The sequence below is a fragment of the Syngnathus leptorhynchus genome, chromosome 9 (genome assembly GCF_054491065.1).
Source record: "Syngnathus leptorhynchus isolate UIUO chromosome 9, UIUO_Slep, whole genome shotgun sequence".
NCBI classification, from domain to species: domain Eukaryota; kingdom Metazoa; phylum Chordata; class Actinopteri; order Syngnathiformes; family Syngnathidae; genus Syngnathus; species Syngnathus leptorhynchus.
In genome coordinates, this window is record NC_141203.1 from 609,686 (window position 1) to 634,904 (window position 25,219).

General features: G+C 45.3%; 1 long non-coding RNA gene across 1 annotated transcript; it reads left to right on the forward strand.

Annotated features, from left to right (window-relative positions):
* Positions 1-682: 682 nt before the first annotated feature.
* Positions 683-18,206, forward strand: LOC147050554 (uncharacterized). Its single transcript, XR_015067240.1, has 3 exons — positions 683-2,488; positions 2,684-2,815; positions 18,196-18,206. It is a non-coding gene; the product is annotated as an uncharacterized LOC147050554 (long non-coding RNA).
* Positions 18,207-25,219: the final 7,013 nt, after the last annotated feature.

A 25,219-nucleotide genomic window follows, 5' to 3' on the forward strand; every position in this document is an offset into this window, starting at 1 on the left:
ATCGGCGGTCTCGACTGAGCGATTGGAATGGTCATCTTGATCTCATCCCTAATGGATTCAATCTTTCGAGTGAAAAATTTTATGAACTCGTCAGCTGAGTGGAAGGAGCTATTGGAGGTCGGCTGGCGTAGTGTTAGCTTAGTCACTGTATCAGATAAGTATTTAGGATTGTTTTTATTGAGATTAATGACTTGGGAAAAATAACGAGTTTTTGCGAAGATAAGCGCATCTTTATATTTCAGGAGGATGTCACACCATGCCTGATGAAAAACCTCAAGTTTGGTTAAATGCCATTTGCGCTCATGCTTGCTATATAATTGCTTCAGCGTACGTGTTTCATCTGTGAACCACGGAGTAGGCAATCTACGGCGAGTTTTCAGACGTAGCGGCGCCACAGTCGATGACATTTAACAATGTCGCATTCAATTCATTTGTTTTAGCCGAGACATCTGGGTAGCATATAGATGTCTAATAGACGTCTATTAGACGTCAAAATGCTCGCAGGGATTTAATTTATTATTATTTTAACCTTTACCTTTTCTGGTAGTCCAAATTACAATAGATTCTCGTTTGCAATATCAACCTATCTGCAGACAGCAAAGGATATAGTTACATATTTACAAGTTCATTAGTGTTCATTATTTTTCTTCTTCTTATTATTATTATTATTATTAGTGTGAAGGCGAATAATAACTATTGTTATTCTACTTTATTTTTTTTCTTCTTATTAGTGTGAAGGCGAATAAATTGTTTAATAATAATAAGAAGAAAAATAAAGTAGAATAACAATAGTGTGAAGGCCTTTGAATTATAATATTATTAAACAATTTATTCCTCCCACTTTTTTGACACCTAACTACTCCCACATGCTTTAACCGATTCACCCCATTCCAACTCTCACACGTTCCAAAAATTCACGGCATGATTGCTAGTATTTTATTTGTTCTTAACATTTACCGTTTTTGCATAATTAGCAAATTTGTGCCTTAAAATCCCCCATTCATTCTTGTTGCCCTGTTCCCGTGCGAGTTCGAATCCCGCTTGGCAATTATTTTTTTTCATTCATTCAATTTTAACACATTTTAATAATTATTTTCATCATCATCATTAATTTACCATTTGTATTTTATTTAATCATCATTATTAATTTACCATTTTTATTTCATTTAATCATCATTTCGAGTCCCACAATAGTGTGAAGTGCCTTCGCCTTCACACGCAATTTCTCCAGAAATTGCCAATTCTAGTTATTATCCTACTTTATTCCTCCCACTGTTTTGACACCTAACTACTCCCACATGCTTTAACCGATTCACCCCATTCCAACTTTCACACGTTCCAAAAATTCACGGCATGATTGCTAGTATTTTATTTGTTCATAACATTTACCGTTTTTGCATAATTAGCAAATTTGTGCCTTAAAATCCCCCATTCATTCTTAATGGCGCATTAGACACGAACGACGTTCAAGAGGGAGTTCGGATTTTGACATCTGACAACTTTTTTCATGATTTCTTTCCTTAACTCATTTATTTAACTCTTTTATTTTTTATTTATTTATTTTTCATTCATTCATTTAGTTATTCATTTAGTTTTAAGTTAAAAACATCATTTTACCGTTTTAACGGCATTTACCATTTTTATTTCTCGTTTGATAGCATCATTCCGCCGCAGCACCACTAAGCGCTGTTTAGTTCAGTAAGAAGACAATGGCGCTTTGAACACGAGCCATTTCTGCGAGGGAGTTCGAATCCCGCTTGGCCATGATTTTTTTATTCATTAATTTTTCATTCATTCAATTTTAACACATTTTAAAAATTATTTTCATCATTCATTTAGTTATTCATTTAATTTTAAGTTAAAAACATAATTTTACCGTTTTGACGGCATGTACCATTATAATATTATTATAATAATTATTTTCATCATCATCATTAATTTACCATTTTTATTTTATTTAATCATCATTATTAATTTACCATTTTTATTTCATTTAATCATTATTTCGAGTCCCACAATAGTGTGAAGTGCGTTCGCCTTCACACGCAATTTCTCCAGAAATTGCCAATTCTAGTTTACAATGGTAATGGTTCGAGGAATGTCAGTGCGACTGGTCGGCCCCTATACATTTTCATCTAACCAAATCTGCGACTCGCATCGCTAGGCCAGTTTTCGACCAGTTTTTAGACTTCAAGACGTCACTTCCTGTGCGACTCGACAGCGCGTCACGGGACACACGAAAGCGGTCTTAAACAGGCTTATGTTTCCTTACATGGTTAACATTTAAGTATTTTTGATTTTGTGTTTTTTTTTCACTCCATTGTTAAAAAAATATATTTGTGTCGGCAGCTTCGTAGCCGCTTTAGTGACGTCCACATTGCTCCACTTTCCACTACAGCAACGCATTTGACATTGCTTGACACGCCCACTCACCCAGCCTTCGAACTGGCCTTGGAGGACGCAGCCTACGAATTTGGACACAGCCATGGTACCAACACCGGATCCCGAATTGTAATTTACTACCACCTTACTGTGTTTTTTTAAATAATTTTAAGCAACAAAACTGGCGAAACAACAACCTTGCAAGTCAATGACGTAACACGCTCTGTCTCAATTCTGCTATACTCGCCTGCGTTCTAAAATACCGCGTGCACTTCTATTGAGCATGTATTTGTCGTTTGAGAATTTGGACAGGGCCTTCAAAAGAGGTGGAGGAGGAGGATATTACGACACCGAGAGACACACAAGAAGGTCAAAAAAGACGAGGAAAATGTCGATCCCTATATTGCTTGTAAGGCAACTATGGACATCAAAGGTAAGGCCCCATTCACGTCATCGTGTAATAACTTAATTTGTCAGTTCATATTCCCCACTAATCATATTGGGTTGATCAAGGCTTACATTCTTGGTCATGTCCAATACAATTTGCACTACAAACGTGAATTAAAACGACCACAGATAAGTACATCTGAGTTGTCATCTTCCTGTCGCATGTCACACTCGCACGCTTTATTTTTATTATTCACCCCAAGAAGTACCGCTGGATCAAAACATTTTGTCATTTTTAAAAAGGGAGGGTGTTGTTTCAGCGCTCTGATTGGTTGTTGCCGCTGTCAGTTACGATTTTCAAACTCATTTTTGTCGCGGGCCACATCGTAGTCATAGTTTCCTTAGGAGGGCCATCACTGTCAACGCCTGTTCTTATATACAGTAAAATTAAAAACAGTAAAAATCTCTTCTTTTTTTTCAAACATAAAATTAAAAACAGTAAAAAATCTTTCTTTTTTTAACATTTAAAAAAACATGAATGGTACTAATACTTCCCAGATTTGTTTTGCAAAAGTGAAGACAATTTATAATTCTAGTATTGACACATGAAGTCGTTGGACAATTTGTCTTCGCGCGCTATGTAAAATTATGTGGTGGATCTGGCCCTTGGGCTTTGGGTAGAGTCTACACTGTAGAGTCAGTCTACAGTCTTCAATAGGGTTGGCTATCATTGGACGATTCTGGTTCCAATTCTGCTTCTTCAGTTCATTCCGGCGTAGGTACCACATCTACTCGGATGTCATTGAGAAAACTTATAAAAGCAGTTCTAGATAATTTTATTCATGGTGCACAGTCTGGGATCATTTATTTGCTGGACCCAATTAGTTACATTTTTCATGTTTGAAAAAAAAACGTCATCATTGTGTTATTATTTTTAATCAGGCAATCCACCATTGATTCACTCAAAACATTTAAAGGGATGGTAGCGAGCCCAACAAGTTCCTATGTGATAGAACTTGTAATAAAGATGATACCAGTGGTAGAATTTCCCCCTGAGAAAAATCCAAAGAGATTCAACGGTATTTTGAAACAGAAGGGCTTACTGATGCCTGCTTTTTGGGCAGAATCTGCTTGATTTGATACATCAGCCTCACTACGTCACGGAAGGAAGAGATCACAAATTCTCGATTGGAAATCATTGTAGAGGCTAATCCTTGTCATATGTTGAAGTTGTCATAAGTAGAAACCCATCCAGCCATCATCAGTACCGCTTGTCCCCATGGGAGTCGCGGGCGTGCTGGAGCCTATCCCATCTGTCATCGGACAGTAGGTAGGGAACACCCTGAACTGATTGCCAACCAATCGCAGGGCACACAGAGACAACCAACCATCCACATTCCCACTCAATATTGCATTTTGGAGTGCTCAATTTGTGGCCTACCAAGCATGTTTGGGGAATCTGGGAGGAAACCGGAGTTCCCCAGGAAAACCCATGCAGGTGGTGTTGCTGTTCATCTGGTTTCCAGATTAACTGGTTCTCCATTCCCAAAATGGCGGTTTGGGAAAAGTCTCATAATTTTTTTTTTTTTCTGATGATTTGTCATAAGATGTGTCAAAATTTTTCAACTGCACATCCTCGTGTGATTTTGATCCATCCCCTGGGGGAGAGGGGAGCAGTGAGTAGCAGCTGTGATTTTTAGTGATCTAACCCCCCAATTCCAACCCTTGACGCTGAGTGCCAAGCAGGGAGGCAATGGGTCCCATTTATATAGTCATTGGTATGACCCGGCCAGGGTTTGAACCCACAACCTTCCAGACTCAGGGCAGACACTTTACCACTAGGCCACTGATGGCTGAGTGGAAGAGCAGCTGAAAGTAGCAGTTTCTTTATTCTTTAGCATCATTGGTTCAAACCCCAAACAAAGCTGGTTTTGCATTGTTTTATGTCTGCAAACCAATGTATGGCGCGACAGCCAGTGTGTCCGAATATGCCACTCTTTCTACATCAATCTATTATTCTGGAATTGATTTGCCTTGACTTAATGAGCAGGTCAATCAATCAGGTGTTAGGACCTGCCCACCAGACTTTGATGGGCGAGATTGACAGTTTAAATAAATTCATGACACTGCAACACGGGCCATGTTAATATTAATGAAATAGAAAAATAATTGTATTTCCCTGTAATCCCTGTACATTTAATGAATTATTGGCACATGTCATAATGCATTGATTTATATTTATATTCATATTTTCACACTTGATATTTGCTCAGATGATTGATACAGTCTTCATAATGGTGAAACACGAAGTTGTTGAGTTTTCGTGAAACGTTGATGCTGTTACAATACATTGTGCCCCAAATTTTGCAAACCCAGCAAGCTTGGGACAGCTTTAATATTTTATTAGATTAGTAGTGATTATTATGATGATTATTAAATGGAGGTGGCACGGTGGAACACTGGTTAGCATGTTCACCTCACAGTTTCGAAGTTGTGGGTTTGATTCCACCTCCGGTCTTCCCTGTGTGGAGCTTGCATGTTCTCCCCGTCCGTGCCAGTGTGAATTTACTCTGGGTACTGTGGTTTCCTCCCACATCCCCAAAAATATGCTTGGTAGGCAGATTGAGCACTCCTAATTGCCGTAGGTGTGTGCGAATGCGAGTGGTTGTTCATCTCTGTGGTTGGCTGGCAACCAGTTCAGGGTGTCCTCCGCCTACTGCCCGATGACTGCCTCGTGGAGACACGCGGATGGATAGATGATTAAATGGCTGAGTAGAACTCGCAACAATTTTTTTTAACAATGCGCCGGTTGGATGTTTTAAAAGAGCTACAATATTTTGGAGGTATATGTCACATTCCCGGCGGCACGGTGTTGCAGTGGTTAGCACGTCCACCTCACAGTTCAGAGGGTGTGGGTTCGACTCCACCCCTGGCCCTCCCTGGGTGGAGTTTGCATGTTCTCCCTGTCCCTGTGTGGGTTTCTCCGGGCACTCCGGTTTCCTCCCACTTCCCAAATATATGCATGGTAGGCTGATTGAGTACTGTAAATTGCCCGTAGGTGAGAGCGGATGGTTGTGTGTCTCTGTGTGCTCTGCGATTGGCTGGCAACCGGTTTAGGGTGTTACCTGCCTACTGCCCGCCGACTGCTCTGTTTTTTGATTCGTATCTGATTATGTTCTGTAGAGTGATCTATTTATTAACCTTTTGGATGGAATATGAGGTATATCTTAGAAATATAATGTGCAATGTTTTTCAGCTTTTTCTCATGTTGAATTGCTTGAACATTGAATACCGTAATTTTCGGACTATTAGTCGCTCCGGAGTATAAGTCGCACCACCCATAAAATGCACAATAACGTGAAAAAAAAACAAACATATATAAGTCGCTCCGGAGTATAAGTCGCACTTTTGGCGCAAATTTATTTGTCAAAATCCAACACCAAAAACAGACACGAACCAGCAACAACAGGCTAAACGATACGGTATGCTAACGTGACATACACAAACGAGAGGCTAAGAACGGGCCTAACGTAACATTCAGAGATATTCAAATGATTATTACATAAATAACACGTTTATCAAACCATCTGCGTCACTCCAAATCATAAAATCCATCAATCATCGATCGTGTAAACAATGCCGCGTACGCGCGCCGTCGGACTCCTGATTTGCATGTCTAATTATTCCACAGACCCATATAACGATATATTAAGTACATTTCAAATAACTATCATATAGCAACAATATTACCAAACCGTCTGTCACTCCAAATCATGAAATACATCCATCATCGATCGTGTAAACAATGCCGCGCACGCGCGCCGTTGGACTCGTGATTTGCATGTCTAATTATTCCACAGACCCATATAACGATATATAAAGTATATTTCAAATAACTATCATAAGGCAACAATATTATCTGTGTCACTCCAAATCATTAAATCCATCAATCAAATTCCTCGTCTTTTTTCAACAAAGTGTGCCCTGACGTCAGCTTCGTCGTTATTCCACAGATCTAGCATATAACTATATTGTAGCATTAACAAAGTACAAGCAAAGACGTGGGTTTGGTAAACGGCTCTTTATTTTACAAAACAAGAGTTCAACGAGCCAACGACTTATGAACTGTAACGCTAAAAACATAAACAAGTTGCTACACGAAATGAAACATAAATAGCATAACTTAGCATAACTAAATAGCATAACTATAACATAAATAACAACTTTTTCAAACCGTCTGTGTCTTCTGTCTAATCATTAAATCCTTCAAACTCTTCATCCTCCGTGTCACTGACGAACAACTCCGCTACTGATGCCGGTAGTACGTGCGGCCCTTCGTCATCTGCGTCGTTGACGTCAGACTCCTTGTCAGTTTCAGTTGGACTTATTCCAGCTTTTCTGAATCCTGACAGAATGGTTTTGAGTGTAACCGAAGCCCATGCTTTATCAATCCATCCAATGACATCCAGGAATGTTGCACGTCGCATTCTCCCGGTTGCCGTGAAGCTGTGCTCTCCGTCCATCATCCACTGCTGCCACAGGTTACGCAGAACTGCTTTAAAGCTCCTATTCACAGAGACGTCGAGTGGCTGGAGTATTTTACTGCAGCCTCCAGGGATGATGGCAGGTATGGAGTTGAGGTTTTTTAATTTATTTTTTATCTCTGGCGTGATGTGCGCTCGCATGCTGTCCATCACAAGCAGAGCTTTGTTCGCTCTGAAGAAGCCATCCGGACGCCTTGTGTAGCACTTCATAAGCCACAAGTTCATAATTTCTTGATCCATCCACCCTTTCTCATTTACGGCAACAGTAACTGAGGGGGATTGGATTTTTGGCATCGTTTTTCGTTTAAAGGTGACCATCGGTGACAATTTTGAGCCATCTCCGCAACATGCCAGCACCACTGTCAAGTGTGATTTTTCATGACCAGTTGTTAGTATATTAACACTCCTCTGCCCTTTTTCTGCAACACTTCGGCCCATGAAAATGTCAAACGTGAGGGGGATCTCGTCCATGTTAATAATATGATCCGGTGTCACGTTGTGCTCACTTACATGCTTCTTAATGAACTCACGGAAACAGTTGATCTGTACTTGGAAGTTTGCTGGGAGTGATCGGGACACCGATGTTCTTGCTCTGATAGAGAGGCGATTGCGTTGCATGAAGCGATAACACCAAGCAGGTCCTCCTTGAAAATCTTTTAAATTGATCTCCTTGGCAAGCACCTGGGCATGGATTGAGAGGCGTTTGCATGAAGCGATAACAAGATCCTCCCACCACGAAGTCATTTATATTCATGATTTTGGCAAATACCTGGCCGTGGAGACGCAATTGCACTGTTGATAAGCCTCTCCCAGCAGCACGTTGTTCAAGCACCCATGTGCAAACTCGTTCTTCGAGCTGTGGCCACCTAGCTTTTAGCTCGTGATTAGCTTTTTTTCGTTTTCTTCATTTCGTTAAGAGTGACCTCCGCTTTTCGCCAATCTCTTACAAGTTTCTCAGAAACTCCAAACTTTCTTTCTGCTGCTCGATTGCTGTTTTCGGCTGCATATTTTACAACTTGCAATTTGTATCTTGCAGAATAGGAGTTTCTTTTTGGTGCCATTTTGTTAAGCCCTTCCCAGCTGTTGCGTCTTCTTCTTCTTCATTGGGGTTTAACGGCAGGTTGCATCCTAAATTGCATTGCTGCCAATGGTGAAATTTAAAGCACCCTCGTCCAGTTTAGTTTGAAAATAACTATATTTCTTTTTCAGTTGTTTTGTTTATTTGTTTCATGAACTTGAATATTGTGCTTTGTTGGAATTTATTTCTAATTTAACTTGAACGCGAGTTACTAATCTGACTCCAATTTGTGACCTTACCCAACTGCCACTCATCCAACAATTTGCGCGCTCGTTCTGCAATAGAAAGGTATCAGGAAGCTGGCATTTTCACACACGAGTGGATTTATTCCTAACAACCAAATCTAATACATCTTCTGGGTCTCGGGTCCCTCTCAATACACCTCTGTACGTCTCTGTTCCCACCAGCAGACGTACTCTACATCCGAGTTGCCCAGCCATTAATTATACTACACAATATGCAAATGGCACATAAACAAAGGCATTCTGTCATTATTCTATTGGCTATGTGTACACTGCATTTAACTTTAGCTTGCTCTTATTGGTCTTTCTTCTTCTGCAGAATCATTTGCTCGCTCCTCCTGGTTGTAGTTTTCCATACAGGGTCCCCTAGTTGTTATCTACCCGCTGCCCCTGGGTCATCTTGTACTCCTTGCTGCTCCTGCGTCATTGTTTAATCTGGAACATTTCATTCGTGCACATCCTTGCCCACATATCTTGTTTTGTCTCCACCGTCACACACTCAGCACTTTACAGTTTCATACTCTCATACACAAGATGTCTAATGAACTACTTTAAGATCAAACTCTTATATTCCTTTAGCTTTAAAGTGTGAATTGCTTTATTCGTTTTTTTCAGTGTATTAAAAATATGTGAGGTGATCAACTGTACTAGTAAGTAATGTGTTAATGATCAAGTAAATGTTTTTGAAAAAAAAACACATATAAGTCGCTCCTGAGTATAAGTCGCCCCCCCACCCAAACTATGAAAAAAAACGCGATTTTTAGTCCGAAAATTACGGTAAATTTCAAAGCTAGTTTTAGACACAAAGTATCATTGCACATTTCAACTTTAGGAATGGGTGAATCCCATGTAGATTTAGATTTTAAATGAAACATTATTAAACGTCGTTGGTAATTGTGTTGTGTGTGTTTGAGTGCGAGAGACTGTTTTGAATCGGAAAGAATGAAGTGGAAAGAAGATATTTCCCCATGTTTCTAAAACTAAACTAAACTAAAATCTAAACTAAAATCAGGTGCAAAACAAAAGCACCAAATGTTACATTGGCAGATCACATCAGAGGTAGTAAATTTTAATTGTGTGACTATATTAATTTCCCATAAGATGTGTGATATGTTTGAATGCCAAATGCAGTAAAATGCTACACAACTTTATAATTCCGCTTCAGAACAAGCTTTTCATGAGTAAGACAAACTGGTCCTGATAGACATAGAGCAGGGGTGGCCAAACAGTCAGTCTAAGATCCACATTTTTGACTGTATTACCGCAAAGAGCCACATCATACACATGAGCACACATGAACATCGCCACCTCTCTCTCTCTCTCTCTCTCTCTCTCTCTCTCTCTCTCTCTCTCTCTCTCTCTCTTCTCTCTCTCTCTCTCTCTCTCTCTCTCTCTCTCTCTCTCTCTCTCTCTCTCTCTCTCTCTCTCTCTCTCTCTCTCTCTCTCTCTCTCTCTCTCTCTCTCTCTCTCTCTCTCTCTCTCTCTCTCTCTCTCTCTCTCTCTCTCTCTCTCTCTCTCTCTCTCTCTCTCTCTCTCTCTCTCTCTCTCTCTCTCTCTCTCTCTCTCTCTCTCTCTCTCTCTCTCTCTCTCTCTCTCTCTCTCTCTCTCTCTCTCTCTCTCTCTCTCTCTCTCTCTCTCGCACGCACGCACGCACGCACGCACGCACGCACGCACTCACTCACTCACTCACTCACTCACTCACTCACTCACTCACTCACTCACTCACTCACTCACTCACTCACTCACACACACACACAATTCTGCTCAGCCAAATTTATTGTGTGACATTATCATGTCACGCACTAACATGATAATGACAGAAATTAACTCCTACAGTACTAAGACCACAGGCCAGTCATTTTCAACAATGAACATTGTGTGCACTGTCTCACACACAAACTCTCAGTTCAACAAAGTCCACAAACAAAAACATAATAATTTACAATTGCATATTTTCACTTACTATGCATTTTGCTTAGTGCATTCCTTGCATTAAACAATCGTCTTCAAATCTGGCTTGTATTACGTTGTTGCTACTCGTTTTCAGGAAACAAAATTTCAACACCGTCACTGAGGCATTTTTTAACGAACTCCACTTCATTGTATGGCTTTTTAGCCCGTGCAATGTTCCAAGCCAGTTGATGGGATGCAAGCGTGACAGTCTCCGAGTGCTTCGTAATTTTTTGGAAAAACTCTACCTGTTTTTCTGCCTGACTTTTGAAAGTGTCCAACTTGCGCTTGCGAAATTCAGTCCCTTTTGGAAATTTCTTAACGATGTGAGCTGAAGTGGTGCTGAAGATTTGAATTTTTGAAATGCGCTAATGACGTCTGACATATCAGGCAGAATGGCTTGCCATTGCGTTCAACCAAAAAATATAAACTTTCCCATTCTGTTAAAAACGTCCTGTGTTCATCTTCATATTTCTGTTTAGCTGTGTATTTTCTCCCTGCCATTTTGAGAACGAAATTGACACTGTTTGTTTCCTCGAATGGGTTTGCCCCTCCTCCTTTGCGGAGTTTCACTTCATGCGCATACGCGTTTGACGGAAATATCATATTGAACTCTAGCGAAGCAACACGCACAAAAAAAACCCCACGTATGATACGACATGAATGTAAGAGCCGCATGAAACCAGGCAAAGACCGCATGCTGTTGGCCACCCCTGACATCAAAGTCAAAGTCCGCTTTATTGTCAATTCTTTCACATGCCAGGCACACAAAGAGATCGAAATTACGTTTCCCACCGTCCCACGGTGACTAGACAATACACAACACTCACATCAAATAGCACAAAGAGTAAAAACGAACAGACAAGAGCAACGAATAAGTAATAGGCAAATAACCCAAATAATAAACAATAAATAAATGAATAGACAAATAAGAGCAGCAAAATGGAGCAAGCGCGCTAATAGCAGACAGCCAGTTCATAGCGCAAAAGAACAGGACGTCATGTAGCAGAGGGTGGAGGGAATTCAGGATCCTGACAGAGGAAGTCCAGTAGCCAGTTGCAAAGGGAGGTACTGAGGCCCACGGTGGGGGGAAGAACAGATCTGACGTGCGCCAAGACAAGCCTCTCAAAGCACTTCATGACGATGGGGGTCAGCACCACAGGGCGGTAGTCATTGAAGCAGGAGGGAGCAGGATTTTTCGGCACAGGTATGATGGTGGCAGCCTTGAAGCAAGACGGGACGACGGCCCGCCGCAGGGAAATGTTAAAGATGTCCGTGAAGACATCCATCAGCTCCTCAGCGCAGTCCTTCAGCGCCCGTCCCGGGATGTTGTCCGGGCCCGCCGCCTTACGGGTGTTGATAGCAGCAAGCGTCCTCATCACGCTAACGGCAGAGAGGCACAGAGGCTGCTCGTCCGGATGGGGAGGGGTCTTCAGCGGGCAAGTGGCGTTCTGAGCGTCGAAGCGAGTAAAGAAGCGGTTCAGTTCGTTGAGCAGAGGGACGTTGCCCTCACAGCTCTGCGGCGCGGGCTTGTATTCCGTGATTGTCTGTATGCCTCGCCACAGGCTCCGAGCATCCTTGCTGTCTTTGAAGTGAGCAGTAATCTTGGAAGAGAACGCCTTTTTCGCATCCTTGATGCCCCGGGACAGTTTCGCCCTTGCTGATCTCACGCTCGGTGCATCCCCAGCCCTGTAGGCTTTGTCTCTGGCCCTCAGGAGCCCAAGGACAGCCCCTGTCAGCCATGGCTTCCAGTTAGCCCGAGTGACGACGTACTTTGTGAGGGTCACATCATCAATGCACTTAGCGATGTAAGAGGTCACAGAGTCAGCATACTCCTCAATGTCCGTCCGATTGTCGCAAGTGGCTGCCTGCTTAAACATTTTCCAGTCTGTAGTGCCAAAGCAGTCTCGAATAGCATCAGAGGCCCCCTCAGGCCACACCCTAACACGTTTGCGAACCGGCCTGGAAGTTCTCACTCTCTGTCTGTACGCGGGGGTAAGCAGAACGGTGACGTGGTCAGAAAGTCCGATGTTGGGGAGGGGGGTGGCCTTGAAAGCTCCTTTATGTGCAGTGTAGACCAAGTCCAGGAAGCTGCCACCACGCGTTGGAAAAGTAACATGCTGGTGAAGCTTTGGAAAGACAGACTTCAGGTCAGCATGATTAAAATCACCAGCGAAGATGATGAGACAGTCAGGGTGCGCCGTCTGCTGATCACTGACAGCCCGATACAGTTCATTAAGGGCCGTGATCCTGTCACTTCCAACGTTGGAAGGCGGGATGTAGACCGCGACAAGCAGAATCGCAGTAAACTCCCTTGGTAGGTAAAAAGGACGGCGCTTAACGATCACAAACTCCGCCAGTGGCGAGCAGTGCCTGCATACCACTACAGAGTCCCGGCACCATTCGTCGCGGATGTAGACACATATACCTCCTCCACGCGATTTCCCTCCTTCTTCAATTGCCCGGTCCGCTCGAAAGCACGCCAGCCGCTCCAGTTGCACAGCAGAGTCCGGAATGTTGACATTCAGCCAAGTTTCAGTGAACACGAGCACGCAGCAGTTGCTCACTGCCCGGTTCGTGGATGTAGCAGACGAATGTAATCCATCTTGTTGTCCAGCGACCGGACATTCGCCAGAAGAATGGAAGGCACGGCCGGGCGAGTTGGGTTCGCCGCTAGCCTGGCCCGGACGCCTCCGCGCTTTCCCCTCTTCTGCCTCCTCGCACACCGCTTCCGACGCTGCTTGTCCGGGGAAGGAGTAGCAGACGAGTCCGGCGATGATTCAGGCCGGAGCAGTCCCAGTGACTTTAATGTCCCCGTATCAAAGTCCGAAACGCCGCAAAACTCGCTTTCGCCGATGTCGAGCAGAACCTGCCTGCTGTACTTGTAGCGCAACATGGCACGATCAGACAAACACATAAAACTGTCTGACAAACACTTATTAAATGAACAAAACACCGATCGGTTGGGACGGAGAGAGGTCGCTGCGTGTGCACGCGCCGCCATCATAGCATGTACACAATAACCCAATATATGCCCAGCAGGTCAGAGCAGAGGCAGCAAATTGTCCCTAATTCAGATTGTGTGATGTTTTAACACAAACTCTACCACCTCGCCATTGCCAACACTCCGGATTGCAGTTTGATGAACAAACACATCTTCCTTGGTATCATTCCTGTGTATGAAGCTGTATCTGCTTACTATACTGTCCCTTGTACCAAGGTGGCTAAGGCTTTCCTCTCCGGTTGCGGCACGGGGGCCAAAGGTCAAACACTGTGACTGAGTCGCTCATGCTCGCTGGCGGTTTACTGGCTGTGACTCCTTTTTCTAATGCCACGGTTGGTGCCCCAACCGGAAATACTCTGATATGTAAAACAGTTAGGTGGGTTCTATTACACTTTTTGCAAGTGATGCGAGTGTCCAGTTCTTGCTCAGATGCCCTGTGCACAAGCAACTAAAGCACAAGTCATTTTTGTTTAAGCAATCCAGTTTCTTCTTATGCAGCTTTCTTCCCATCTTAAAGCTTTGATCCAATGCATGACCGCTGACGTTGAAATACATGCAGGGAATGGCATCAGTCCTAGTGTGTATTCAGATCAGAAGTAGAGATGCACCCATCCGATATCTGGATCGGATATCGGCCCCGATATCAACAAAATAGATGGATCTATTTTATATCTATATCGCTATACGGATCTATATCGCTATACGGATCTATATCGGAAAATGCAGCCGATCTGAGCCGATCTATATCTAATCTATTAATTATTATTGATTATATCTAATCTATTAATTTAATCTATTGGGACGCGGGCTACGTCATACGTCAGCAGCACGTGTGCTGCATGCCACGAGCGTTTTCTAAACAAACGGAAACATGGAGCGAACGAAAGAGTCAGCTGTGTGGAGGTATTTTAAACTGAACACGCCAACTACCTCGACGGCAGTTTGTAATGTCTGCAAAGCTAATGTTGCCAGGGGTGGTGGTAGTACTGCTAGTTATAGTACTACCAATTTAATTAAGCATCTCCAGAAACACCACGCAACGGAGCACCAGGAGTTCCAGCAGTTGGGCAAATCAAAGCGAGCGGGAAATGGACCTACACAGCAGTTAACGTTAGCAGATGCACTGCAAAGACGGGATAAATTCCCAGGCAATAGCGCAAAAGCTATGAGAATTACAGAGAAAGTGCTGTAATTCATAGTTTTGGATGGACAACCGATGATATATTTATATTCACACCTGAAGCAAACCGCACCAGTGTCTGTTTGGAAGCGAACCGAGACCACTTTAAAAAAGTCTCTGGTTCTTTAATCCGCACCAGGATTCGTTTGTGTGTATTCACACCTACATAAAAGGTCCGGACCAATGTTGGAATCGAACCCTGGTCCTTTTAAAGTGGACCAAACAGTCAGGTCTGAATACACCCTTAGTGAATATGACCTTGTCATAATCATCATCTGGTGTGCTGGGTCCACCCTAAACGACCACCCGTGTGGCAAAGCTGCTGCACCTCAGACATGGCTCACCTGATGACCTGGTTGCCCCTTTTGACAGCAAGTGAGCCATCTGGATCTGAAGTGATTCTCACGTGGCACTCAACAAAATCCACAATGTCTGAGAATTGTGCTCTTCGACTAGTTTTTCCAGTATGGCAGTTCGCCACTTATCTCTGAGTTTATACGGTGTTTTCTGACTCAGGATCTTGATGTTAGCTGGCATGTTAAGTTCCTCCAAATATTGAAGAGCAGCCATGGCATTGGAACACGACCATAAGAAAAGTCCATGAGCCATGAGTGCTTCAGGGTCCTCAGCCTTTATGCTCGGCCACTCCCTGACCTTTTCCATACATGCTGCAGTGATCTTGAATTCATTTCCAAATTGCTCCTTGAGCAACTTATTTGCTACTGCAAACACTGTTTCGGCAGTTATGTGAAGGTGGCTATGTACCATTTCTTTTGGCTGCTTCCCAGTGAATTGCTTAAGGTAGTAAAAGCAGTCTCCTTTAGATGTTGTGTTGGCTTTCACACTGTTCAAAGGCTCTGATAAAGTTGTTAAACTTCATAGGATCTCCATCATAAATAGGCATTTCCCTGCGTGGTAGATGTTGTGCATTTTGCATATGAATATGAACAAGGAGAATCATAATGTTGTTTTGTTGTTGCAGCAAAAGATAGAGACCTGATGTTTGATTTTGGCCTTACAAGAGTTGAAACACTTGTTGGCCTAGAGCAGGCTGAAAGCTTTGACTGGAAATGGTCCTTGGTTGTAATTAATCTGATCGCTTTGAATGGGTACTGCTACCAACTTTTAGAACTGCTGATAGCTTAGCTTCACCTAGGCAACACCAAACATTTGCCCTCACAATCGGAATTTCCAAACGAACGCCGTGAACAGTGATCTAAACGAGACTGTTTTCGGCCTATGGCATTGGCTACACCCTATATAGTCAATTCCTGGGGCTGGTCAATGGAGTGTTATGACGTCTGTCTTTGCACCTGAAGTAAGCAGACGGAGAGTTTGGTTGGTGAAGGTAAAGAAAAGACGTGAAGGTTTATATTCCACATGAACAACATGGCAAATGACTCGTAACATAAAAGTAACCAAAATAACCACATATATTTCTCACCATGAGCAATGGTAGTTTCAAGGCATTGACACAGTTGAAAACTGTTGGCTTCCTGTCAACCTCTGCCGGGTTCTTATATGCATCCTAGTACAATGCATGTCAATCCATAAGAGTCCATCTAGTGGCATGGAGCTAAATCACAACAATGCAAAAAATAATGCAAAAGGAAAAAATGGCTCATACAGTGTGCAACTCTGGCCGTCTAGATGTCTCCCTCCTTTAACAAGCCGATTCAAATGATCCAGGATTGTTATCAGGCTTCTGAAGCTCTTGCTGATCAGATTCTTTGAATCAGATGTGTTTGAGGAAGGAAATGTCTAAAACATAAAACATGCAGGAAAGTCTCCCTTAACAACTGATTTAGATGATCAGACTCATGACCAAATTACAGTAACTCACAAAAGTGAGTACACCCGTCTCATTTCTGCAATGTTTTAATTACCGTAATTTTCGGACTATGAGTCGATCTGGAGTATAAGTCGCATCAGCCATAAAATGCACAATAAAGTGAAAAAAAACATATAAGTCGCACCAGAGTATAAGTCGCACTTTTGGGGCAAATTTATTTGTCAAAATCCAACACCAAGAACAGACATGAACCAGCAAAAACAGGCTAAACAATACGGTATGCTAACGTGACATACACAAACGAGGAGCTGAGAATGGGCCTGACATAACATCCAAGTTATTCAAATAAGTATTACATAAATAACACGTTTATCAAACCATCTGTGTTACTCCAATTCATTAAATCCATCGATCATCCTTTATGTAAAGCCGCATAAGAGTCGCGCCGCTGACGTCGGACTCGTAAGTTGCATTTCTAATTATTCCACAGACCCATATAACGATATATAAAGTATATTTCAAATAACAATACTATCAAACCATCTGTGTCACTCCTAATCATTAAATCCATCGATCAAATTCCTCGTCCTTTATGTCAACAACGTCACGCGCGCCGCACAGATCTAGTATATAACTATATTGTAGCATTAACAAAGTACCAGGAAAGACGTGGGTTTGGTGAATGGCTCTTTATTTAACAAGAGTTCAACGAGCCAACAACTACTGAACTGTAACGATAAAAACATATACAAGTTGCTATACGAAATAAAATATGTCAAATAACTATAACATCAATACGTTTTTCAAACCTTGTTTCACTCCAAATCATTAAATGCTTCAAACGTGGGGCCCTTCGTCATCTTCGTCATCCCGTGATCGAATCTTTTGTCCTTTATGTAAACAACCGCCACGCGGTGCCGGTGACGTCACTTGCAGTTTAAATGACGGTAATCCCTTTCTACATCGCGGTTCGTCTATCGCGGTTTCACTACATTGCAGATTTTTGAATTTTGAAAATTTGTGAAAAACATTACACATAGGTCGCTCCTGAGTATAAGTGCCCCCCCCCCCCAAACTATGAAAAAAAATGCAACTTATAGTTCGAACATTACGGTATATCTTGTCATGGGACAACACTGAAGAAATGACACTTTGAGACAATGTTAAGTAGTCACTGTAGAGCTTGGATAGCAAATTAAATTTATTGTTACTTCAAAGTAACTCAAAATACAACAATGAATGTGTAAAATAAAAATATTGACATTTGGGTCCAATTTTCAGTTTGGGTGTACTCACTTTTGTTGCCAGCATTTTACACATTCATTGTTGTATTTTGAGTTACATAAAAGTAAGAATAAATTTACTTGGCTATCCAAGCTCTACAGTGACAACTTAACATTGTCTCAAAGTGTCATTTCTTTAGTGTTGTCCCATGACAAGATATAATTAAAACTTTGCAAAAATGAGAGGGGTGTACTCACTTTTGTGAGCTACTGTATGCAGAATTTGAAGAAAATGAAGAAGAGTTAGCATACTTTTTCCTCCCTCTGTATAGTTGTGATTTAGCTGAAACTTGAAACTTCGTCTGAAATTAGAATATTTCCTACTTGTACCAATGTTTGCGCTTTTTTTGTAGTGTTATCCGTTGAAGAGCTGGGGCACTCTGAGGACCTGCATGTCAGCGTTGTGCACCACTCAGACTGGAGAGCCTGTAAAGAGCACAGCTAAGGGTATGTTGGAGAAATAAAAAAATTTCAAGTCTGCACGAGGTTTTGATATTTTCCATTTTTAAATAAAAACACACAATCTACATAATTTTTGAAGATTTGGTCTACAGGTCTACGTTTGGTTTGATATTTTTTTTTCTTGCAATACATCCATCCATCCATCTTCTTCCGCTTATCCGGGGTCGGGTCGCGGGGGCAGCAGCTTTAGGAGGGACTCCCAGACCTCCCTCTCCCCAGCCACTTCATCCAGCTCATCCCGGGGTATCCCAAGGCGTTCCCAGGCCAGCCGAGAGACAGTCTCTCCAGGGCGTCCTGGGTCGTCCCCGGGGTCTCCTACCGGTGGGACATGCCCGGAACACCTCCCCAGGGAGGCGTCCAAGAGGCATCCTGATGAGATGCCCGAGCCACCTCATCTGGCTCCTCTCAATGTAGAGCAGCGGCTCTACTCGGAGTCTCTCCCGGATGACCGAGCTTCTCACCCTATCTCTAAGGGAGAGCCCGGACACCCTGCGGAGGAAATTCATTTCGGCCGCTTGTATCCTGGATCTTGTTCTTTCGGTCACGACCCATAGCTCGTAACCATAGGTAAGGGTAGGAGCGTAGATCAACCGGTAAATCGAGAGCTTTGCCATTTGGCTCAACTCTCTCTTCACCACGACAGACCGGAACAGAGTCCGCATTACTGCCAACGCTGCACCGATCCGCCTGTCGATCAAGCGCTCCATCCTACCCTCACTCGTGAACAAGACCCCAAGATACTTGAACTCCTTCACTTAGGGCAGGATCTCATCCCCGATCCGGAGAGGGCATTCCACCCTTTTCCGACTGAGGACCATGGACTCGGATTTGGAGGTGCTGACCCTCATCCCGACCGCTTCACACTCGGCTGCGAACCGCTCTAGTGAGAGGTGGAGATCACGTCCTGAAGAAGCAAACAGCACCACGTCATCTGCAAAAAGCAGTGACGCGATGCTGAGGTCCCCAAACCGGACCCCCTCAACGCCTCGGCTGCGCCTAGAAATTCTGTCCATAAAAATTATGAACAGAATCGGTGACAGAGGGCAGCCTTGGCGAAGTCCAACCCTCACTAGGAACGAATCCGACTTACTGCCGGAAAACCTCCAGAGGGACACGGTCGAACGCCTTCTCCAAGTCCACAAAACACATGTGGACTGGTTGGGCGAACTCCCATGCACCCTCAAGGATCCTGCCGAGGGTGTAGAGCTGGTCCACTGTTCCACGGCCAGGACGAAAGCCACACTGCTCCTCCTGAATCCTAGGCTCGACCTCCCGATGGATCCTCCTCTCCAGCACCTCTAAATAGACCTTACCAGGGAGGCTGAGGAGTGTGATTCCCCTGTAATTGGAACACACCCTCCGGTCCCCTTTCTTAAAGAGGCGAACCACCACCCCAGTCTCCCAATCCAGAGGCACCGTCCCCGATGTCCACGCAATGCTGTAGAGGCGTGTCAGCCATGACAGCCCCACAACATCCAGAGCCTTTAAGAGCTCCGGGCGGATCTCATCCACCCCTGGGTCCTGCCACCGAGGAGTTTTTTAACTACCTCAGTGACTTCGACCGCCGAGATTAGAGAGTCCGCCTCAGAGTCTTCAGGCCCTGCTTCCACAATGGAAGGCGTGTCGGTGGAATTGAGGAGGTCTTCGAAGTATTCCCTCCACCGACTCACGACATCCCGAGTTGAGGTCAGCAGCACACCATCTCCACTAAACAGTGTTGACCGTGCACTGCTCCTCCCTCCTGAGACGCCGGATGGTGGACCAGAATTTCCTCGAAGCCGTCCGGAAGTCATTCTCCATGGCCTCTCCAAACTCCTCCCACGCCCGGGTTTTTTGCCTCAGCAACCGCCGAAGCCGCGTTCCGCTTGGCCATCCAGTACCTGTCAGCTGCCTCCGGAGTCCCGCAGGCCAAAACAGCCCTATAGGACTCCTTCAGCTTGATGGTATCCCTTACCGCCGGTGTCCACCAGCGGGTTCGGGGATTGCCGCCACGACAGGCACCAACAACCTTACAGCCACAGCTCCGGCTGCCTCAACAATGGAGGCGCGGAACATGGTCCACTCGGACTCAATGTCCCCCGCCGCCTCCATGACATGGGAAAAGCTCTACCGGAGGTGGGAGTTGAAGTTCTTCCTTCCTCTTCCGGGGATTCTGCCAGACGTTCCCAGCAGACCCTCACAGAGCGTTTGGGTCTGCCAGGTCGGACTGGCATCTTCCCCCACCATCGGAGCCAACCCACCACCAGGTGATGATCAGTTGACAGCTCCGCCTCTCTCTTCACCTGAGTGTCCAAAACATGCGGCCGCAAATCCGATGACACGACTGCAAAGTCGATCAACAAACTGCGGCCTAGGGTGTCCTGGTGCCAAGTGCACACATGGACACCCTTATGCTTGAACATGGTGTTCATTATAGAAAATCCGTGTCGAGCACAGAAGTCCAATAATTGAACACCACTCGGGTTCAGATCGGGGGGGCCGTTCCTCTGGAGTCCCCAGAAGGAGCGCTCTCCAGCACTTCCTTCAAGGACTCTAAGAAGGATGGGTACTCTGAGCTGCCGTTCGGTGCATAGACACAAACAACAGTCAGGACCCGTCCCCCCACCCGAAGGCGGAGGGAGGCTACCCTCTCGCTCACCGGGGTGAAACCCAATGTGCATGCGCCCAGCCGGAGGGCACTAAGTATGCCAACACCTGCTCGACGCCTCTAACCGTGGGCAACTCCAGAGTGGAAGAGAGTCCAGCCCCTCTCGAGAGCGCTTGTACCAGAGCCCAAACTATGTGTGGAGGCAAGTCCGACTATGTCTCACACACCAGCTTGGGCTCCTTTTTCAGCCAGAGAGGTGACAATCCATGTCCCCAGAGCCAGCCTCTGCAGCCGGGGATCGGACCGCCAAGGTCCCCGCCTTTGGCCGCCGCCCAGCTCACTTTGCCCCCGACCCCTTTGGCCCCTTGTACAGGTGGTGAGCCCATTGGAAGGGGGACCCACGTTTTCTTTTCGGGCTATGCCCGACCGGACCCCATGGGCCAAGGCCCGGCCACCAGGCGCTTGCCTTCGAGCCCCACCTCCAGTCCTGGCTCCAGAGAGGGGCCCCGGTGACCCGCGTCCGGGCGAGGGAAAACTAGGTCCATATATCTTATTCGTCATAAGGGGTCTTCTGAGCCGTGCTTTGTCTGGCCCCTCACCTAGGACCCTTCTGCCATGGGTGACCCTACCAGGGGCATGAAGCCCCAGACAACATGGCTCCTAGGATCATAGGGGCACGCAAACCCCTCCACCACGATAAGGTGACGACTCACGGAAGACGACTCCTGCAATACAGTGGCACAAAAGGCCAATGATGTACCGTGTATTCCGGACTATAAGTCGCAGGGTGACTCTCATCACACGCAATCGCAGCCGCTTTGCGGGTGAGACGGGAAGCGTAAACTTCCTTCAGGGAGGGGAGTGGAGCCCCGATGATTTTACTCGCAGTGGTCACTATGCGCTGCAGGGCCTTCATGTTGTACTCAGAGCAGCCACCACCCCACACAGCGATGCAGCTGGAGAGGACGCTCTCAATGGTGCCACGGTAGAATGTGGTCATGACGGGGGGAGGAGCACTTGCCCGCCTGAGTTTCCGCAGAAAGTACAGGCGGCGCTGAGCCTTCTTCGCCAGCGACGCAGTGTTGGTGGTCCAGGAGAGGTCCTCACTGATGTGCACCCTCAGGAATCTGGTGCTACTCACTCTCTCACCACAGCTCCGTCGACGGTCAGCGGCAGGTGGTGAGCGTGACCCTTCCGGAAGTCAATGATAATCTCCTTGGTCTTGTTGACGTTCAGCAGAAGGTTGTTGTCCCTGCACCAAGCGGCCAAAAGGTCGACCTCCGATCTGTAGTGAGTCTCGTCGCCACCGGTGATCAGACCCACCGCAGTCGTGTCGTCGGCATATTTCAGCACGTGGTTGCTGCTGTAGGTCGCAGTGCAGTCATGCATCAGCAGGGTGAAGAGCAGCGGACTGAGCACGCAGCCTTGAGGGGCCCCCGTGCTCAGCGTGATACTGCCGGAGACACTGTCGCCCACATGCACTACTTGAGGCCTCTGACAGAGGAAGTCCAGTAGCCAGTTGCAAAGGGAGGTACTGAGGCCCAGCTTGTCAAGTTTGCAAATGAGACGCTGTGGAACAATGGTGTTGAATGCAGAACTGAAGTCCACAAACAGCAATCTCACATACGAGTCCCTGTTTTCCAGGTGGGTGAGGGCAGAGTGGAGGGCAGAGCAGATGGCATCCTCAGAGGACCGATTGGGTCGGAAGGCAAACTGGAAGGGGTCCACGGTGGGGGGAAGAACAGATCTGACGTGCGCCAAGACAAGCCTCTCAAAGCACTTCATGACGATGGGGGTCAGTGCCACAGGGCGGTAGTCGTTGAAGCAGGAGGGTGCAGGATTTTTCGGCACAGGTATGATGGTGGCAGCCTTGAAGCAAGACAGGACGACGGCCTGCCGCAGGGAAATGTTAAAGATGTCCGTGAAGACATCCATCAGCTCCTCAGCGCAGTCCTTCAGCGCCCGTCCCGGGATGTTGTCCGGGCCTTACGGGTGTTGATAGCAGCAAGCGTCCTCCTCACGCTAACGGCAGAGAGGCACAGAGGCTGCTCGTCCAAATGGGGAGGGGTCTTCAGCGGGCAAGTGTCGTTCTGAGCGTCGAAGCGAGTAAAGAAGCGGTTCAGTTCGTTGAGCAGAGGGACGTCGCCCTCACAGCTCTGCGGCGCGGGCTTGTAGTCCGTGATTGTCTGTATGCCTCGCCACAGGCTCCGAGCATCCTTGCTGTCTTTGAAGTGAGCAGTAATCTTGGAAGAGAACGCCTTTTTCGCATCCTTGATGCCCCGGGACAGTTTCGCCCTTGCTGATCTCACGCTCGCTGCATCACCAGCCCTGTAGGCTTTGTCTCTGGCCCTCAGGAGCCCAAGGACAGCCCCTGTCAGCCATGGCTTCCAGTTAGCCCAAGTGACGACGTACTTTGTGAGGGTCACATCATCAATGCACTTAGCGATGTAAGAGGTCACAGAGTCAGCATACTCCTCAATGTCCGTCCGATTGTCGCAAGTGGCTGCCTGCTTAAACATTTCCCAGTCTGTAGTGCCAAAGCAGTCCCGAAGAGCATCAGAGGCCCCCTCAGGCCACACCCTAACACGTTTGCGAACCGGCCTGGAAGTTCTCACTCTCTGTCTGTACGCGGGGGTAATCAGAACGGTGACGTGGTCAGAAAGTCCGATGTTGGGGAGGAGGGTGGCCTTGAAAGCTCCTTTATGTGCAGTGTAGACCAAGTCCAGGAAGCTGCCACCACGCGTTGGAAAAGTAACATGCTGGTGAAGCTTTGGAAATGAATGGCTTCTGGTTAATGTAAATAAACCAATCTACTGTGATAAAACAACAAAATTGCAATAACTGCATTAACCTGACGGCGTTATAGAGCCCTGTATGCCAAAACCAGCAGACACAGAGACAGCTTCTTCCCCCAGGCTGTTGCTCTGATGAAGTCACACCACTCTTTGAGTATCAGAGTCATTGCTGTGCTATAACATCCTGCTCTCCACACCTTTTTTGAATTGTCTACATTGTTTGTACTATGTGTCCTCTGCATCCATTGCAGCCTGGTCATCCTGGAAGAGGGACGCTCCCATCTGTGGTCTCTTCTCAAGGTTTCTCATTTCCCCTAGTTTGAGTCTTGAGTTTTTCCTTGCCCTCCTGGGAGTTTAAGATCAGGGGATGTTTGAGAATATTTGTCAATTTTCACATGTCCCGAGTGTTAGTCACCTAAATGTTGAACAGAGACTGTGATGTACTGGAGTCAAATTCCTTGTTTGGCTTGCTCAAACTTGGCGAATAAAGACTCTTGAATCTTAATATCTGAACATTTAAATATGTAAACTTAAGTGCAATCACATTTGTAAATGAACGGCTTCTGGTTTTTGAAATGTAAATAAACCAATCTACTGTGATAAAATAACAAAATTGCAATAACTGCATTAACCATCAAAGCAAAGTCTAACTGTAACGGTAGTCTTGAAACAAATCTGAATAAGGAAAAATATTACGATAAAATAATTCAAACTGCTACCGCTATTGTTGGGGAGCCTGAGGACTGTATAGGGGGTCGGCTCGGATCGTTATGCTCTTTTCGCCCCCGGTGTCGGTCAGAACACAGGAGGGAAGACGTGGTTCAGTTTTGATTGTTTTACTGAATTGTTGGCTAAAAAGTAACAGGCACTGTGTCTAACAGGGGCAAACTGGCAAAAGGGTGGTAAGGCACGCGTTTGGTTGTAAGGATGAGAGCAAGTGTGTGTAGTTTACATGGATGAGTCTTTGGGTGTGTGAAGGTGGTTCTTGTGTGTGTGATTATTGTATGAAGGGTGTGTGTGTGTGTGTGTGTGTGTGTGTGTGTGTGTGTGTGTGTGTGTGTGTGTGTGTGTGTGTGTGTGTGTGTGTGTGTGTGTAGTTCTGCGACAGACAGAAATATAGCACGTTAGTCAACGCTCAACTTCTGACGTCACACAACACTAGTAGACGGCACACATTACATAACTGCGCGCAACGTTTCTGCTATACTCAACCATAAATGAAATACTCTCAACAACACATCAAACATAAGTCATCGAGACAACAAAATACACTTTCTGGCGACTCGTACGATTCGAGGCAAACTTAAAGGAGCGCGCCGAAGCTATCAATCAAATGACGCACACACGAAACAAACCGCGATCACACGGATGGCACAACAGTAGACCGTAGTAACAATGAAATGTATATACTCATTTTGTGTCAAAAATCACAGCAACATACTCAGTCGATACCAGCAACCTTTAACTTACCGCTGCGCATAAGTGAATGGGTATAATGTCTAGACCCCGAATGTAATGTCTTATTTCAATGCA